The following is a 19628-nucleotide window of genomic DNA, read 5'->3' as shown; positions in this document are numbered from 1 at the left end:
AAATCTATTAACCACCAACTCCTAAACTGTCGAGAATCCTTCCATCTGATCAACGATTGTCAGTACAGATTTCATCACTGTTGATCCACTGGTGATATTCTGGCTTATGTTACCCCTCTATGGACAAATTCATTGGAAAAGTTTGGTGAAACTCAAGCAGTTGCTTTTGACATTTCAAAGACTTTTGAAATCCTTAAGATATTTTTTTTTTTTTTTCAGTTGGTTATCCAGTTTTCTTTCTGATTTCTCTCTTTGGGTGATATTAGACCTCTCTTCTCCACAGTTCACTTCTGTTTTTTTTCATCTTGTATATTAATGACCTTCCACTGACTGAAAATCCTATCCATAGTTTTGCTGATGATAGTACATTTCATGCCATCTTCCAGATTGAGAAACCTTGTCCTGCACAAACAGCTTCAACTTCTAGAGTATTCATTACAAATTTCATAAATGCTGATATCCATGTAATTATCTTGTGGGGCAAAGATCACGTATCTAATTTTAATTCTTCTAAAACTGAATCCTGTTTTATAACTTTCAAAAAAGGCTGCTGCTCCTATACTTATTTTCTCTGACACCCAGATTTCTAGGCAAGATCACATATCATTATTAGGGATTACTCTGACTTCTAATCTCTCTCTCTCTCTCTTGGCATAAGCACATCACAAATATTTTTGACTGTGCTTCTAAAAAGCTGGGTTTTGTCTTTTGCTTTCAGAGTTACTTTTCTTCCAAACAGCCACTTGCTCCTTACAAATCTGAGATTTGCCCTCCACGGAATATTATTTCTGCATCTGGAGTGGTGCCTCCAAAACCACTCTCATGCTTTTAGACCTCAGTCAAAAGAGGACAGTGAGATTAATTAATGAGCAGTCTCTTAAAAGTCTCTCTACTCTGTCTCGTATGTTCTGTTTCTACTGCATGTCTTTTCTATATATTCCTTTGGCACTGTTCTTCTGAATTGGAATTTGGCACTGTTCTTCTGAATTAGTATAGTAATTAGTATTAGTAGCGGTAAATGATGCAAGAAAGCAAGTTTATAAAGCATCAACCAAAAAAGAAAAATAAATTTTCCATTTCACTTAGCCATCTTCTCCAACGGTTTGTTTAGCTCCTCCTTGAATTTATTCAAGCTATCCACTTCCGATGAAAGTTTGTTCCAGCAATCAACCACCCATTGGCTAAAGGCAAACTTCTGCACATCTGTTGTGCAACCATCCTTTGTCAATTTGAATTTATGCCCCCCCTCCCCCTCTTGTGCATTGTCTGAGCATGAGGTAGAATCCCATCAGCATTGAGCTTGCTCAGTCCATTCAAAGCCTTAAATACCTCAATCAGATTGCCTCACAGTTGCCTAGTCTCCAGACTAGGCACCTGTGAGGCAATCCACACTCTCTCTTTCAATCCAGTCCAATATTGTAATAAGTCAGCATCAGTGTTGTTCAACTTCAAACTCACAGAACCAACTTTTCTTTTTCCTCATTTATCCCTTCAACTCTTGCACAGTACTTGTGTACTATAGATTCTAATATCTTTTGTGTTTTGGGGTTTCATTAAAAAAAATAATAATATTAATAAAATAATGATTCCACTCACATAAAGCATTATGAATGAAACAAAGAAGAGTAACTTTCATTAAAGCAATTTCTTCTCTGATAGCAACCACACGAATCACTTTATAAAAGCTTCACTATAAAAATAAAAAAAATATGTAATAGTCTATTTGTATGACTAAAGGAATGTGGATAAATTAAGTTGCAGATGATCCTGGTTATCACATTTTGATAAAGAAATAGAGTCATCATTAAATACTAATTTAAATCTGAAAATGAAGAGGGTTTTCTGATGATATACACCATGGTAACCAATAGCTAATGAAGAGTTTAACACCCATCAGGTTGATAGGCTGAATCAGAACTGAATGTGTGATGAATTCGTTTTAACAAAATATAGGATTTTTCAGTGTTAAAATAAGCCTAACATCTTTCAAGCATAACACATTGAAAATTATTTTAAAGTCGTATAAGCATGCACATTGCATAACTTGTAAATAATAAATGCAAATTACTGTAATTCTCTGTCATTAATTTTTTCCTGCTTGCCGTTTTTTTACTGTAGATAAATTGCATTTAAAATCAATTATCCAAAAAAAATCATGTCAAGAAATATCCTTTGGCCTGGCTATTTTAAAAAACTGGGATTCTACTATAATTTGAGATGGACATTGAGTTTATTAGCAAGTCTGATAGAAGGATGGAAAAACATGATCTATTGAAGAAATTCTTTTGGCTGTTGGACCTGAAGAAGGCTTCGGTGTGATGTTCCTTGATGGCAGATGCCATGAAACCTTATCCCAAATGGAAGGAGAAATAATTTTCAATAATCAAAGCTGAAATAATTTTTACAAAAGGAGCCAGTGTTTTTATCTCAGTTAGTTTAGCAGTGGAATCAAGTTTAGATTTCTGATCTGAAGATACTGAATGGAAAACTAGATTTTAAATTTTCCCACTGTGGAAGAAAAGAGATGAGAGGATAAATATGTTCAGATTATGGATGGATCTGACCTATGCAGCAAATTCTGTCTGAACGGCCAAAGTTTTTTCAATAATTTAAACCTAAATTTTTATGCACATAAACAGATTGAATAAGTCGAAGCTCAGTTAATGGAAGAATTTTAAATGGATTTATTTTATTGATGATGACCAAGAAAATCAAATGATAAATAAATAATATATTTATAGAAGAATAAGAGAAATTTACCTCAATATATGTCAAACCTTCCCTATGATGCTCTCCAGAAATTAAAATGAATATAAAATTAACACAAAATGATTACAGTAATAAAATCAATTAAAAACAATTTAAAATGTAAATTTTGAAAAACGATTTTCCTTCCATATCGGAGGTCTACTTCTCAATGATTGAGCGTATACATTCGATGCCTTTTCTACCCCGTATCAAATATTATGGGAGGTATTTAGACAATGTTCTTGTTATTACTGATAGTAGCACTATTCACTACATTTTACATTCATTTAATAATATTCATTCTAGACTCAATTTTACATTGGAAAGAGAAAATATTGAAACAAAATTATTAAATTTTCTAAATTTCACACTTACTCGGGACATGAATAAAGTCCAATTTAACGTCTATCATAAACCACAAACACCGGTATGCTGCTGCATTATAACAGCTATCACCCATTCACCTATAAAAGGTCTATTATTTTTAATCTATTTCTCAATGCCTATAAATATTCAACGACGGCATCGGCTTTAGACTCAAAAATACACAGATATTAACCAGCAAATTCTTAAACAGGGATTACCCCCTTGCTAGAATAAACCAAATTGCGGTACAAGCTAAACATAGGATACAAAACGTTACACCAACGAACAATAGTAATGTCAAAAAATACTTTATTTCTGTCCCATATGTTGAACAGTGGCACAAGCAGCTTAACAGATTCTTTAAAGATACCGAATTTAAGATTGTAGCCAGGCCAATACGGAAATTACGTGCTATACTGAACAATCACTCAGTCCTTTTGCAGCACAAATAAATGACCTGGTATACAACATTTCTTGCAGTGATTGCTACTCATCTTACCAGGGCTCGACTCAATACACGCTGGATTTGAAAAATCCAGCGTGTATTGAGTTGAGTAAAATCAGCAGAGTCAGAATTGGCCTTTCATGCCAAAAAAAACCATACATTTTTATTCAACTAGGCCAAAATACTTAATGTCCAACATAATTATATTTAAAAAAAATTTTTTTTTTATAATTATATTAGATTATTAATTGCAGAAACCATGAAAATTAAATTACATGAGAATTCCATTAACATTCACCATTCATATCTAATCTCTGATTTGTGGTCTTTTATGTGCATGTGCAGAGACAGGGGGGGGGAAAGGAAGGAAGGAAAATCATTTTTCAAAATTTACATTGAAATTTTTAAATTGATTTTATTACTGTAATCATTTTGCGTTAATTTGATATTTATTTTAATTTCTGGAGAATGTCATAGGGAAGATTCTACGTATCATATTGAAATAAATTTCTCTTATTCTTCTACAAATATTGAAATAAAACATATTAAGCATCTTAGCTCTGTTTTATACTAATAAATAATAGACGTACAGGATGTTACTGTGTCCAATCAAGTTACAGTGAGTTTTTCATTCTGATTTAATTTTTGACAATAATTTAGTATAATGTTATGTCAAAGTAAGAACAAATTAATATTTAAAAACATTTATGTACAAAGTTTTCATTTTTACAAAACTTAAAATACTCCATGTGTTCTTAATATTATTTACAATATTTGCCATACATTTCATTTACCATATCCTTGACACAGGCATCAGTTTTTGATTTTTAACACAGGAATAGTCAAAAAAATATATTTAGAATCAGGGTGTGTAAAAATTTCTATTTAAGACCACATAAGGTCATCATAGTTCATTCGATGGAGAGAATACAAGAACATTCCCATATTTAGTAGTCATGTGAGCTTGAACGATAGTCACTCACCCATGGTATTTATGTATCCTTGTTTGTGACCACTCAGCCATAGTGGCAATGTTCTCTGTGTTGAGCATTCCTGCATAGACAGTCATGTATGACTGTCTTTGCACACAAACCAACACAACATGTATGTTGCTTTGGTTTATGTGCTTATTGACATATTGTGCTGGGTTCTTAGCAACCAGCCAGCAAAAATCTGAAAACTGTTGAATGGCTGCTGTTCTTGCTGCAAGGACAATACCCATATTCTGTACAAAATTAAAACACAGTTTTTCAGCCTCTCACCACAACTTTGGGGTTGCAATGAGAGAGTCCAGTAAAGGAAAGGAAGAGGGTAGATAGATTGTGGAAGGAAGGACTTGGATAGGAAAGATATCGCACTGTGTAAAAATTGCATTTAGTGTTACTGACATAGGTACAGTGCTAAGGGATGGTAAGTGGAGGCATCTATCATGAAAGGATCACAGTATAAATATAGGAGTGGGCATTACCCACATGTGCTGTGTGACAGCATTACCTGGTCTTTCTACATGGCTTTAACAGTCTTTGCTATACAGATATAAGCTGTATCCCAGCAGTACTGGGTTAGTGTTGTGTACCTGTACCAGATTTCCCAGTCAGGCTCATTTACACCATTATGATTGTGCCATGTTTGGAAATGGCTGCAGCCTTTACCAAATATGGAAGTCTTTTCTCATCTTTCAAACTTTTTTTTTTTAATACAAGTATAGCATGCATAGAAAAGAGGCAACGAAGTGGATGTAAGGTTAGTATATTGATTATTGCTTTATTTTGGTTAGTTGAAGATAGGTTAAAAAATTTGAGCCTTTGTGGATGATTTAATTAAAGTGATTTTAATTAAATCATCCACTAAGACTGTCAGTATGTCACCAGCAGAGAACTTATTTAATTCTACTAGTATTTGAGAATGTGTAGAAATGCTTTTAAAGAAAATTTAAATTTAGAAATGTGATCAGAGAAACAGGTACTTGCAACTATTTTGAAATACAGTTGAACTTGGTTATAACGAACACAGAAATAGCGAGATCATGGCTGTAACGAGAAAAAAGCCATAGTGGTTTTAATTTGTGCATATTCCCATACCATCGCTCAATGTTATATTGAGCGTACTACACGGATATACCGAACAAATTTTGGTAACTGTACAAACATTCTTATTTGCTCGAGTAGTCGAAAAAACCCAATTCTTGGAATAGATGAAAATGAAATGGGTGACTTAGCTTTATGACCACCTGCATTAGATTAGTGGCCGGTTTATGACCTTGTCATTCTGGGGACGGGGGCTATACAATAGTGCATTGGCGTTCAGCTTGTCGCATTACCCTATTTACAGATTATTTTGTATTCACTGAACCATAAATTTATTTCGGGACTTCTAAGAATTTCAGAAATGGGACTTCCAAGAACTTTGTATGCATTTTGGGACTTCTAAAAATTTTCTATGCATTTCAGGCTTCTGAGAACTTTGTATGCAGATCACTTTATCATTTTAAAGTAAAATCAGTTAGAAGCGAACCCTTCCTTCAGAAACATATCTACTAACAAAAGAAAGTTTCTCTTGATTAGCAAAAATGAGGAGTTATTCAGCGAGGGGAATGCCAGAGGTGTATTCAACTCTAGCAGTAAGCTACAGAATCTTGAAATAACTCGGAGTAAAGTGGAGGAGAAACTGTTGAAGATAAACACAAGAAAGGCACCTGGGGTAGATGGGATCTATCCAGTTATATTAAAGGAGGCAGCAAAGGAAGTAAGCAAACTCTTAGCCATAATTATGAGAGCTTCCTTGGACTCAGGGGAGGTACCCATAGACTGGAAATGTGCAAATGTGACCCCAATTCACAAAGGAGGATCAAAGGCTGACACAAGTAATTATAGACCTGTGAGCTTAACTTCTGTTCCAGGAAAATTAATGGAGGCACTGGTTAAAGAAGCACTGCAGGATCATTTAGACAAGACTTCAGATATAGCTCGGACACAGCATGGCTTTGTTAAGGGGAAGTCTTGCCTGACCAATTTGATTGGATACTATGATGCAGTCACAAAAGAACTGGATGCAGGGAATAGCTTTGATATTATATACTTGGATCTTAGAAAGGCTTTTGATACTGTTGCACATGGAGACTGCTACACAAATTGGAGCAGTGTGACATTGGAGACAAATTGCTGCTATGGATAAAGGGGTGGTTGAGGGGGAGAAGACAGAGTGGTAATCAATGGACACTGCTCATCGTGGACTAATGTTATTAGTGGAGTCCCTCAGGACTCAGTGTTGGGTCCATTATTGTTTTCTGTATTTATAAATGATATTGATGATGGTATATCAAGCTTAATGTCCAAGTTTGCAGACGATACAAAGGTTGGCAGGGTTGTCAAGGACACTACTGACACTATGCTGCTGCAACAGGATCTGGAAAGATTGAGCAGATGGGCTGAGAGGTGGCAAATGAAGTTTAACATTGACAAATGTAAAGTACTACACATGGGAAACAGCAACCCCAGAGCAACATATCAACTCTGTGGTACTACACTGACAGTGGTAGAGAATGAAAGGGACTTGGGGGTGGTTGTGCAGGCAGATATGAAGTTCTCTGAGCAGTGCAGACGGGCTGCAAGAGTAGCTCATGGAGTATTGTCAATGATATACAGGAATTTTTCCAGCAGGGATAAGGAGGTGATTATTCCCTTGTATAAGGCAATGGTCAGGCCACACCTAGAGTACTGTATACAGGTCTGGAGGCCTCATTTCAAGAAAGATGTAGAGCTGCTGGAACGAGTACAGAGAAGGGCAACAAGATTAGTGAATGGAACAAAGGGGTGCTCTTACGAAGAAAGGCTTAAGTTTTGCAAATTTCAGTGTCTGGAGACTAGGCACCAGCGAGGTGATCTGATAGAGGTGTATAAAGCCTTGAATGGTTTGAGCATGCTCAATGCTGATGGGATTCTTCCTCTAGCTCAGAATAATCACCTGAGAGGGCATAAATTCAAATTGAGGAAAGACAGATGTAGGATAGACGTGCGGAAATTTGCCTTTAGCCAGCGGGTGGTTGGTTGGTGGAACAGACTTCCATCCCTTGTAGTGGAGATTGATAGCCCTAAATAAGTTTAAGGCTCAGCTGGGCAGGTATTTTGAACGAACAGAGGGGTGAAGTGGGTTTTTTTTTTTTTTTTTGGCTGATGCTGCATAAGCTTGCTTTCTTGCATCAAATGCCTCTACTAATGCTAATGCTAAAAAAATTCGAAAAATTATTCATGAGTTCGAAAGTGGCAAAAAATGTTGAAGCGTATAAAAAGTTTTCTTTGGCCTCTTCAAGTGAAAAGAACATAACCAAAGGAAAAAGAATTTAGAAAGTGCACAATTAGAAACGTTGATGAAGCATTGGCTCAATGGTTCACCACACAAAGAAGCACTGGATTTTCAGTAGAAGTTCCGATCTTGAAGGTTCTAGCGGAAAAATTTGCTAAACAATTTGGACGCAACGATTTTGTGTGTAACAACAGTTGGCTGGATCGATTTAAAAACCGACATAATATCGTTTATGCAAAAATTAGTGGAGAATCGTGTGTAACTTCCGTATTGGCTGGCCTGGCTACAATTTTAAATTCAGTACTTTAAAGAATCTATTAAGCTGTTTGTGCCACTGTACTGACCAATTGCTTGGTTCTTTCCGCGTTCGCAACACAAATTAATGATCTGGTATACAACATTTCTTGCGGTGAATACGACTCGTCTTACCAAGGTTCGGTGCGATTTTCTCTTAATATTCGTGTAAATCAACGTGAAGGCTCAGTTCATGCTTCTCGTTCAGCAGCGTCAGAATTAGTCTTTCATGCCATTAACGAAAAACATACTTTTTTATTTAACAAGGCCAAAATACTTAATGTTCAACGTAATTATAGGCAACTATTAATTGCCGAAACTGTAGAAATTAAATTACATGAGAATTCTGTTAACGTTCAGTGGCCATATTTGATCTCCGATGTGTGGACCTTTACGCGCATGCACGAAGACAAATAATCACTATTTAAGTTTCAGGTTTAACTCGATTCAGTAATTTTCATTCCTGTGATCACGACATACTGTCGAAAAGCGTTGTCAGCTTCAGGAAGGAAAATCGTTTTGAATATTTTCGTTAGATTCTTTTAATTGCGTTAATTTGTTTTTTAATTGTTTTAAATCGATTTGAATTGTGTTAAATTTGTTTTTTAATTATTTAATTATTTTTATTTTACCCTAATGTACTGGTAAGTTGTCGGTTTTTTTCATTTTTTCCGTTTTAATTTCTGGAGGGTATCATATGGAAGTGTTCTATGTACTATATTGAGATAAACTCCTCTTATTATTTTACAAATATTATTATCAACGTAGAACGTATTGAGTATTACAGCTCTGATTCATACTATCTAATTCATTTTTTAAACTCTTATTGACTATTTCATTCACTTCCTGTCTCTCCAGTAGTAAACAATCAATACACACAATTATGGGAGATTTTTTGAATGGCTTGGTGCAAAATTACATTAAATCTACACTAAGGTACTCTGCCCAAAGTTACCATATTCCTTTTCTGAAATATTGCCTTCCAAACAACATCATTCCGAAGTTTGCCAGGGTTAATTTAAATAAAAAAATTTCAGGCATAAAACAACTAACACTGGCGACATCGCGTAATATTGTTAAGCTTGCCTTAAAATCTTGATATTCGAATAAACAAAAATACCTTTCCCAGGTTAGGAAGCTTTGCGATAAATTAAAAAATTATCTACATCCGAACGATTGGTCTGTATTGAAGACCTCCATAGATTTGCAACGGGAAGCACAGGTCTCAGAAATAAAAAACAGACACGTTGCAAACATTATCGGATAGGTCAAGACACGTTTTGAAGGAACTGAGGCAAGTAATGAGACTTTTAATGCATTGAGTGTTTTAAGGGGAAACATAAGATACATCAAAGTGAAATCTTTAAAACAAATGTCAGTGTTAAGGTTCATAAATAAAAACAAATTGACAAATAAAGACACGTTCATGCAAATTCTAACACATTGTCGCGGGCTTGTGACCAAGTTCTTACGAGTTGGGTGACAACCCCCCCCCCCCACCCACAGACACACAACGTACTACCACAGAGTATGTCAGCTAGTTCACGAACACTCCCTCACCCAGTATCCAACGAACCGACATATCAACAAGTTACAAATCATTCCTCATGTGTGCTATCGCAGGACCAGATATCACTTTTATCCAAAGGACTAAATTATAATTTACCACCTCGAAAACTACCTAAAAAACAATGCGTATTTCATATTAATTTGGTCTTCGTAATGTTCCACAAAAAGATTTATTTATTCAACAAAATAACCAAGTAGTGAAAAAACATAAAAAAAAAAACGTGACTTCCTAAATTGAATACACACATGACAGTTCAACTTTACAAGAATTTCGGGGAAATAAGGACATTATTATACAGAGGGCAGATAAAGGAGATACAGTGGTAATACTAGATAAACCTGATTATATTAATAAGTTAGACTCAGTTGTTTCAGATACCTCCACTTATCTTGAAGTAGACCCAGCACTGTTTACCAATTTGGTCAATCAATACAATAAAACATTAACGACTACATTACTATGGTCCAGTTAAAAGAATTGAAGGTCAGAACATACAATATTCCTGCACTTTTCGGTCAGGTAAAATTACACAAGACTGGATTTCCTATTCGACCTATTGTTTCCTACAGGAACTTGGCATTTTCATCCTTAGCCACACATGTTTATAACATTATAAAACCCATTAGACAGGTAATACAATTTGGGATTCAGAACTACGATACATTATTTAATAATCTTAAAGACTGTAGACTCGGCGACAATGACAATTTATTCTCACTAGATGTTACCTCGTTATATATGAATGTAAACGTTGAATACACATTAGATATTATTTGGGATATATTAAATAAAAACTCGACACTGATTAATTATACGAAGCTACATATTAAGGAAATTTTTCACTTAATTAAACTGTTAGTTGAGGCCAACTACATCACCTTTCGAGACAAGATGTACAAACAAATTTTTTGATTACCAATGGGTTTGAGCCTGAGCGGCTTAATGTCAGAGATCTATATCTCAACGATTGAGCATATCCATTTGACACCTTTTCAATCTTGTATCACATACTATGGGAGGTATTTAGACGATGTTCTAGTTATTACTGATAGTAGTACTATCCAAGACATTTTACATTCATTTAATAATATTCATTCTAGACTCAAATTTACATTGGAAAGGGAGGATACGGATACAAAGTCATTAAACTTTCTAAATTTCACGCTTTCCCAGGACTCGAATAAAATACAATTTAGCATCTATCGAAAACATACAAACACCGGTATGCTTCTACATTATAATAGCTATCACCCGTTCACCTACAAAAGATCGATTATCTTTAATCAATTTCTAAATGCCTATAAATATTCAACGACGGAATCTGCTTTGGACTCAGAAATACAAATATCAACTAGCAGGTTCTTAAACAGGGGTTATTCCATTGCCACAATAAACCGAATTAGGGTACAGGTTAAGGATAGGATACAAAATACTACACCAACCAACAATAGTAATATTAAAAAATACTTTATTTCTGTCCCATATGTTGAACAGTGGCACAAACAGCTTAATAGATTCTTTAAAGAAACTGAATTTAAAATTGTATCCAGGCCTATACGGAAGTTACACACTATATTGAACAATCGCTGAGTTCTTTCTGTGTTTGCAACACAAATTAATGATCTGATATACAACATTTCTTGTGGTGATTGCGACTCGTCTTACCAAGGTTCAACGCGATTTTCTCTTAATATTCGTGTAAATCAACACGCCTTAGTTTGTGCTTCTCTTTCAGCAGCGTCAGAATTAGTCTTTCATGCCATTTACGAAAAACATACTTTTTTATTTAACGAGGCCAAAATACTTAATGTTCATTGTAATTATACGCAACTATTAATTGCAGAAACCGTAGAAATTAAATTACATGAGAATTCTGTTAATGTTCAGCGGCCATATTTGATCTCTGAGGCGTGGACCTTTACGTGCATGCGCAAAGACAAATAATCACTATTTAAGTTTCAGGTTTAACCCGATTCGGTAATTTTCATTCCTGTGATCACAACATATGGTCGAAAAGCGTTGTCAGCTTCAGGAAGGAAAATCGTTTTGAATATTTTCGTTAGATTCTTTTAATTGCGTTAATTTGTTTTTTAATTGTTTTAAATTGATTTGAATTGTGTTAAATTGTTTTTTTAATTATTTATATTTTACTCTAATGTACTGGTAAGTTGTCGATTTTATCGTTTTTTCCGTTTTAATTTCTGGAAGGTATCTATGGAAGTGTTCTACATACTATATTGAGGTAGACTCCTCTTATTATTTTACAAGCATATTAATACAAATAATAATAGTAGTAGTAGTAGTAGTAGTGGCATGTGATGCAAGAAAGCAAGTGTATGAGCTTATGCAGCATAAGCCAAAAAAAAAATTTTACAAAACAAATCCCTCTAAATGTTTGTCCAGTTCCTCCTTATTTATTTAACCTATCAACTTCCACAACGACAGAGTACCCAGTTCAGACTGCCAAATGGTGTGTCGGCAGCAAAGCAGCAGTATGTCTTTGTCGGTGATAGTTGTCATGTCCATGTAGTGTCGAATCCAGTAAGAGGGTCAAGCTGCCCATCCTGCTCTGGGGGTGGGATATGTTAGCTGGCAGTGGGAACCCACCAGGCAAGAACCCTTATAAACAGACACAGCAATATTCTGTGGAATATCTTTTAAATATGCGTGGCAAAAAAATATTTTTAAAAATTTAAAATTTAAAAAAAAAATTTGAGAGCCACCTTTTATTTTGCCACTTTCATGCACTTGATTGAATCTCAGGGATCAAGTGTATAATACAAGTGAATCAGATTGGAAATAAAAGTAAATAATAAATCCACAAATTAAATTGATAACATTGTGCAGTCAGTTCTGCTATAATGTGAATTTGCTCCAAAGCAACTAATATATTAAGGAACAATGCGAGTATAACGCGATTTTCACGTTTGTTCATGCAGTCTAATTATAAAGTAGTAAACTCGATCTTACTGCATTTGCTATAATACAGTAGCTGGAATTCTGTGGATTTTACATTATTATGGTGAAATGTGTTCCCCTTCCATGAAATCTTCAATCATTTAAAAAAACAAATAAATTTTCAGTATCTTCTCTTCGTAAACTTGTCTTATGTGTGCACTTTGTGCATCCCATGTTCGTCATTATTGATTTTATATCTTTTTTTACTGTTTTAAATTTTACAATCCAAAAAAAATGAAAATTTCAGTGAACAAAATATCAGTCGAACAAACTTCATATCTTGTCAAGATAAAGTGCTATATTTAATGTAATATTTATTTATTTATTAGAAATTTAAGATTTTTAAACCTCTGTTAGCAATTTTATTTGGTTTCTAACATTTTTTTAGTATTCGACTTACTATAGTAAACTTCTTTTTTTTTTTTTTTTTTTTTTTTTGAGTTCTCTGCCCCATCTCTATTTTTCCCATAAGCACTATTGTTTTTAATGCACGAAATACCATAACGTGGTGATTTTTAGGAACACATGTACTGCATTAAAGCAGAACTGACTGTATGCTGATATAATAATAAAGGTTTACTATTTTATTTTCCAGTATTGTGAACAATAACAATGGCTGCATATGTAATTGGAGTGCCAATGCTGATACATTTGGAAATTTTTGTCATATCAACAGCCACTCGCAGATCCAGAAAAAATAATGGTGGCACCATTTTGTGCCTTGTTTGTACACAAAGGGGGGGGGGGGTCTTGTGCACAAACAAGGCTCAAAGTAATGCACAGAATAAAACAAATACAACACTCAAATGTAATGTGGCTGGTGGGCACAGGCACACAGCTAAACTTTCAATTACTTTGAAGTAAATATTATGCACAACCATACTGTGTCCTCAAACTAGAATGGCAATCACATCAGCATCAGTGTTGCCAACTGTAGTCAGTTGAAAATAGCTAAGCCACAATGCAAAAATAGATAAAATCTTATGTTAGCAATGAAAAAAAAATTTTTTTTTTGTAGCTAAAGGGAATTTAAACGATTGGTGTATATTCTCTGAAAAGCGATAGGGGCATGTGAATCTGCCTATGTCGGCAGCCCGTTAGTTACTGCTGAATTTGACATGCCAAGCTGTTATAGCTGAACACTAGAACTAAAAAAAAAAAATGGCAGGTAGACTTATAAGAATTTCAATTGTATGACCAGCTGTGCAGAATATAAAGGCCATTAACAACAATTGACTAAACACATCAACCAAAAACTTGAAATCTGAATTTTGTTATTCACCGGCAAATTATAATCAAACTAATACACTTCAAACTGAAACAGTGACTTCTAAAATATGAAATCCAAACTAAAACTAAATTAATATTAGAAACACTACATCTCTCGAGAAGTATTTTTTCTGATCTATAATATTCATTTTATTACAAACACATGGCATTCTCAACAAATGTTTAGACCTGATATTACATGACCCAGCACATAGGTGTTTCATGTAAATAATCAGACCTAAAACTCAGATGTGATATTTTTACAGTCATACTTCTCATATTGTAAGAAAATCAGGGATTGAGATTAAAAGTCAAAACTATACTAAAAGAATATTAAAATTTCCAGTTACGTCACTTTGATGGCAATTTAAATTTTCAATTAAAATTTTTCTTTTTTTGGCATTTTTGCACATGCCACCATTGGATTAATTTATAATTACCCCAGTGATGGGTGGCATATGCAAAATATCCCACGTGCTTAATTATTGAATTACTCCAGTGATGGTAAATTCATAATTGTAAACTCAATGATAATTACAAAATTTCTAAGTTAATTTAGTAGTTTTTTATTGACAGTTAATTGCATAACTGCTAAACTCCATTACAAAATATTAAACAAAAATAAATAATAATAATAAATTTTATTATTTAATAAAAGGAACCAATAATAATAAATTTTAGAATTTTCAAGGTCATTTATTCTTCAGATCGAAACTCGATTACTTGTGTGGTATCTGGAAAACACAACCTGAATATCTGTTTTTTTTTGTTTTTGCTAAATGTTTGCGTTTAGCCAGAAAAATCAAAGCTTTATAGCAAGATTAGACAGCTCTCACTGGGATCTCAAAGATGCTATGATCACCTAAAGTCTATTAAACCAGACTCTAGGTGATAAATTAATTTCTCGTAATTCATAGCATATTGAAATGAAAACAGAAAATATTGTATAATCAGTTAGAGAATGTTGATGGGCAAAGTTACATGGAAGGATTTGATTTAATTTGCAAATTTTAAAAAAAAAATTTTAAGTTTAAAAATTTTTAGAAACTGTCAGACACCACAAAATTTCAGTGGAAAGTTAATTCATTTGAAGAGCAAAGGAAAAATTAAGATTTAAGATCATCTGAGTCTTGGATACGGTGAAACTCAGTCATGGTTTTAAGTTAGCACATTTCAGCATTTGATATTAACTGATTGAATAGTTTAATATCAGATTAATCTGATTCAATTGGTTTAATTTGATGTGAATTAGCAGAGGTGGACTGCACTTTCAAGGAATGTAAGATTGATGAGAATAATAAGGTTATTATATATATATATTTTTTTTTTTATTATTTTTTTATTTTTTATTTTTTATTTTTTTTTTATTATATTTTTTATTTTTATTTTTTTTTCTTATAGTGGGAACTTTAGTGAGATGGACTAGCTAATTTCTGTTTAATAAGGCACATTTTTCTTAGAGAGAAAGCTCTAAGTATTTGTAGGTGATGACAAAAATGAAATCTGTGATCAGTCAATAAGTCAAGATCTTTGTGAAGAGATGCAGACAGGATGAGATAGCCATCAACCACAAGGAGCTTATGAATGGACAGATTTTTTTTTTGAAAAAATGAACAGATTTATCAGATTATTACTGAGTAAAAACCTAGAGAAATGATCTTTAACCTTTGAAAGATCTAGATTAAATTTAATATTGTTAATTGCAGGTTAAACACTCTTCCAAGAAATGTACCAGATTTTTAAATCAGCATAAGAAATCAGAGGGACATTGAATGCCAACAGAGGAGGAATCAAAATGAGAAGAGACGATCAGGAAGAATACCACCCTAAGGAATCCCTGTAGAAACTGTTTAGCTAGAACCTGATTACCATACCACATCTATTTAAAAATAGCAGTAAGGCAGACAAAGATATATAAACAAGAGAATCAATGTGTAATTCAAACAAGAAAACTGGATAAAATCAAAATATCCCCCTTTAGTTCTGAAGAAAGAGTCCAGTAGAGGGCAAAGTAAGAGTTTAGAATGCATAAGAGTTTACATGGTGAAAGGCAGATGCAAGGTCAAAAAAAAAAAAAAACTACATCCAACTATCCATTTAGATTGGAAGCAAGCAAAGATGTTTTGAGTATGCTGGTCACTGTGGAGACATCTTTATTGCCATAACATTAATTTTGAAGAAGAATTTGCATAGTTAGCAAAGGAAAAGTACTTTCTGAAGTAATTTAGGTAAGGAACAGGAAATTGCAATTGCTGAAAGTGCTTATGCAGATAGGGATTTTTAATTTTAGGAACAGGATAGTCATTACAAAAGAGTAAAGAGTACATTATTAAAAACAGCACTAAGACAGTCAAGGATATACATTGGAGAATTTAATTACATGATCAGGAATTAGGTCATGACCAACAACATATACAGAGGAAGATGATTTATTATTTTTTTTTTTAATTTCATTGGCATAAAAAGGAAGAGGATATGGGAAGTTGGAAAGCAGGATTTAAAAGGAACTGTGATAAACTGTGACAATCAGCTTCCCTCTCAAATCTACAAAATTATATCAAACAGCTGAGATCATCAGGGTGCATGGATAAGGATATCAAAAACATATTCTTTCCAAGTGCTTAGACATAAAGTTAATTTTGTCTTGCACTGTTATAGTTATGGCAATTTTGAGATGAAGGATTACTCCCTTTTTTCCTAAATAATTTCTGTAATAAGCCCTAAAAAAATGCTTTTTGAGACCTCTGAACTTGTAAAAAGATGATAAAGGATCCAGAGCAATAGTTAAAGAGCAAACTCAATGAGATAGTAATTTTCAGCAGGTGCAGGGGAAAATATTAAAAAACTCAAGAGCAACAGAGGAATTTAAGAATTTAGTTTTTATAATTAATTTAGTTTTAAGAATAATAAAGCTTTTATCATACTTTTAAGAATTTTCAAGGTCACTCATCCTCCTGGCATAACATGAATGTCTGTAGTTTTATCAGTTGTTTGTGTTTAGTTTCTGTAAAGCTGACTAAACCAACAATCTGCCCCAAAATGTTGAAATGCCAGTGAGAGCTGGTATCTCAGACACTATATGGAAGTGGGAGTTGCCTATTACAGGATAGGCTAAAGTAAAGAATATAAAAATAAATGTTGCTTTTCTTCTGTCATAGGTCTCAATGAAAAAAAGTGTTTCCTTTCATGAAGAGGATCCTCCTCATATTTTTAGTTATCCTCCTCCTTCTGACAGTAGTGAAGAGGAATATGTGGATGATGGAGAATTTGTATGGCATGTTGACTACACTAGTTTTGCAGGTAAGACAATATTTCTTTGAAGAATTTTTGTAGTGAAATTTATGGAAAGTTAGTGCAGAGAGATACAAAATGATTTAGGTTCCAGATTAAAATCCAAATGGCCCTCAAAATCAATTTATATGCCCTGAAATGGTTTCTAGAAATAATTTTTTTTTTTTTTTTTTTTGTTTACTGAATGTCAAATTCTACAAAATGTTACACTTTTCACTATTAATTAATTACATGAATTTTGCAACTGACACTTTTACAGAAATAATTTGATTTTTGCTTTTAGTGATATTTGCAATTAACCATTGCCCGATGATGTAAACATATGAATGCCGCCCCTCTGTGTTATGTTCTGCAGGTGTTTCTGTTGCAGCGTGTGCTTGCATAACAACGTTCTCTGTGAATCAATCGGCTTCCGGCAAGGCTGCACGCTAACATGTGTATCCAGAAAGACCTGGGTTTCATATGATAGTCCAGTAGTTTGGATTAGGACAAAATCTTGCGCCCTCAAGACTCACTCAAATTTACTTAAGAGCAAGCTCGCAGCATCGATGATTGTGTTGTGATTAAACTCAAAAGTCCTTAATTCGACCTTTGAGCCCCGCTTAACTATGGTTCATAATCTACTCAGTGAATTATGTGTAACAGAGAATTGTCGTGAGGCAAAATGATCAACAAAACAAGGTTTATTAAACATATAAGTCATACAAATGACAATAAAACTTGTCAAAGCTTTAGGTTAATTGGTATATGGTTGCTTGGTAAACTAACTGAATAGCAGGTGTAATCTTAAATGTATTAGTTTTTTTTTGAGTGTTCTTCATGTGGCTCTTCCACTTTTTCTCTCGCGAGAATTCACAATCACTGGTGGCAGTCATGCCATACAACTTATACTATTAGAATAGGGATATATGTCAATTTACAATGACAGTGAGTATTAAAACGACTAAGTTGACAGGTCGCGTTAACTGTTAAATTCTAATTATGAAAAGTAGATACACAATTGTCAGAATGGTTTTATGAGAAGAGAAGTCAGTGGGTATGGATCAATTAAAGGAAGGGGGAAAGTATGATTAACTTGAATAGTTGAGTTTGAGTTGTTTTAGAAAAGGCTAGTCAACTAACCGACAAAATGTCGTTCTTCCTCGGCACTTCTTGATTCTACTCTTTGATCCATAAGTACGACTATGGACAAATTATCTGTTCAGTCAAGTATCTGTTATCTTCCTCGATTTTTCTTTATCTGCTGATCTTTACTTCTCTCTTCACTACTTTCGGCTCTCGAAAAACAATACAAATACTGGAAAACCTCTTGGATATCTTCAACAACTCTCTAAGTTTCTCGGATCCACTCTCTAACACTTACAACTTCGAATCCTCCGAAATCTACATTAAGACTGCCAAAAAACTCTCATTTTCTATCCCCTTTTCATATATATACTGCTGCATCCCCTATCTGAGTTTCTCATGACCTGTTCTGATCTCACGGGTCAATAATGTAGGACAAAGAATTACACTTGGGGACTGTCAACTTTTGGGATTTGACACTACTAAAAATGATATGTTATATGGAGAAAGGAAATCTCATATTTGTGTAGGGCAGTTTCTTTTGTTTTACAATCGCAGTCATCAAACATAAATTGATACACTTTTACGAACGTAATTTTGAAATGACAGTTAATGTGTTTATCAGAATTAATTGCGTAAGAAATTATGTCTCTTGTTCTGATTACTCACCCTTCTCTGTCAAAAGTCGCGTTCTCCTCTTGTCGTTCCTGGGGCAATTAGGAGTTCCCTGCCTGCCCGTTGCCGTCGGGAGAGGGGACTGACGTCATTAATTGACTCAGCACTTAACGGCGGTATATTGTTTCATCAGCCGCATCCCCTGAGGCAACGACTGGTTGCACGTGCCAAAACGAAAGTAAAACAGAGTTAATTCCGAGTTACACAGCTATAACGGAGTTATACAGGCTGTGGAAAAAGTACAGGGCACTATGAGAAATAAATGCTTCTAAAAAGTGAGCGAAAGGGATAAAAATGATATATCATTTTTACAGTTACCAGGAAGTACTGGGTGGTAGATGACTCTCATCAACCGGTGCATGCAATACCACCACTTTGCTTCTTGGAGGCTTGAAGTGGTGGAACCCATGTTTAGTCTGCAGAGCTAAGTTCCAGTCAATCCTTCCCCATCTCTTCCGTCATGCAGTAAGATTGATGACTTTTGAGGTTACAATGCACATCATGCTGAGATCCAATCTTCCTTACATTTCAAGGATACAGCTCTAAAATGGTGTTCGCAGGCCGGCCACTAGTTAGTACACCGGATCGAACCTATTGGTAACTCCCTAGGAGGCTTCCGTATCAGCTAGTGTATAATCTTGCTAC

This window comes from Mastigoproctus giganteus, chromosome 7 (assembly GCF_048544385.1).
Source record: "Mastigoproctus giganteus isolate SK-2022 chromosome 7, ASM4854438v1, whole genome shotgun sequence".
NCBI lineage: Eukaryota > Metazoa > Arthropoda > Arachnida > Uropygi > Thelyphonidae > Mastigoproctus > Mastigoproctus giganteus.
This window is presented reverse-complemented; position numbering follows the sequence as displayed.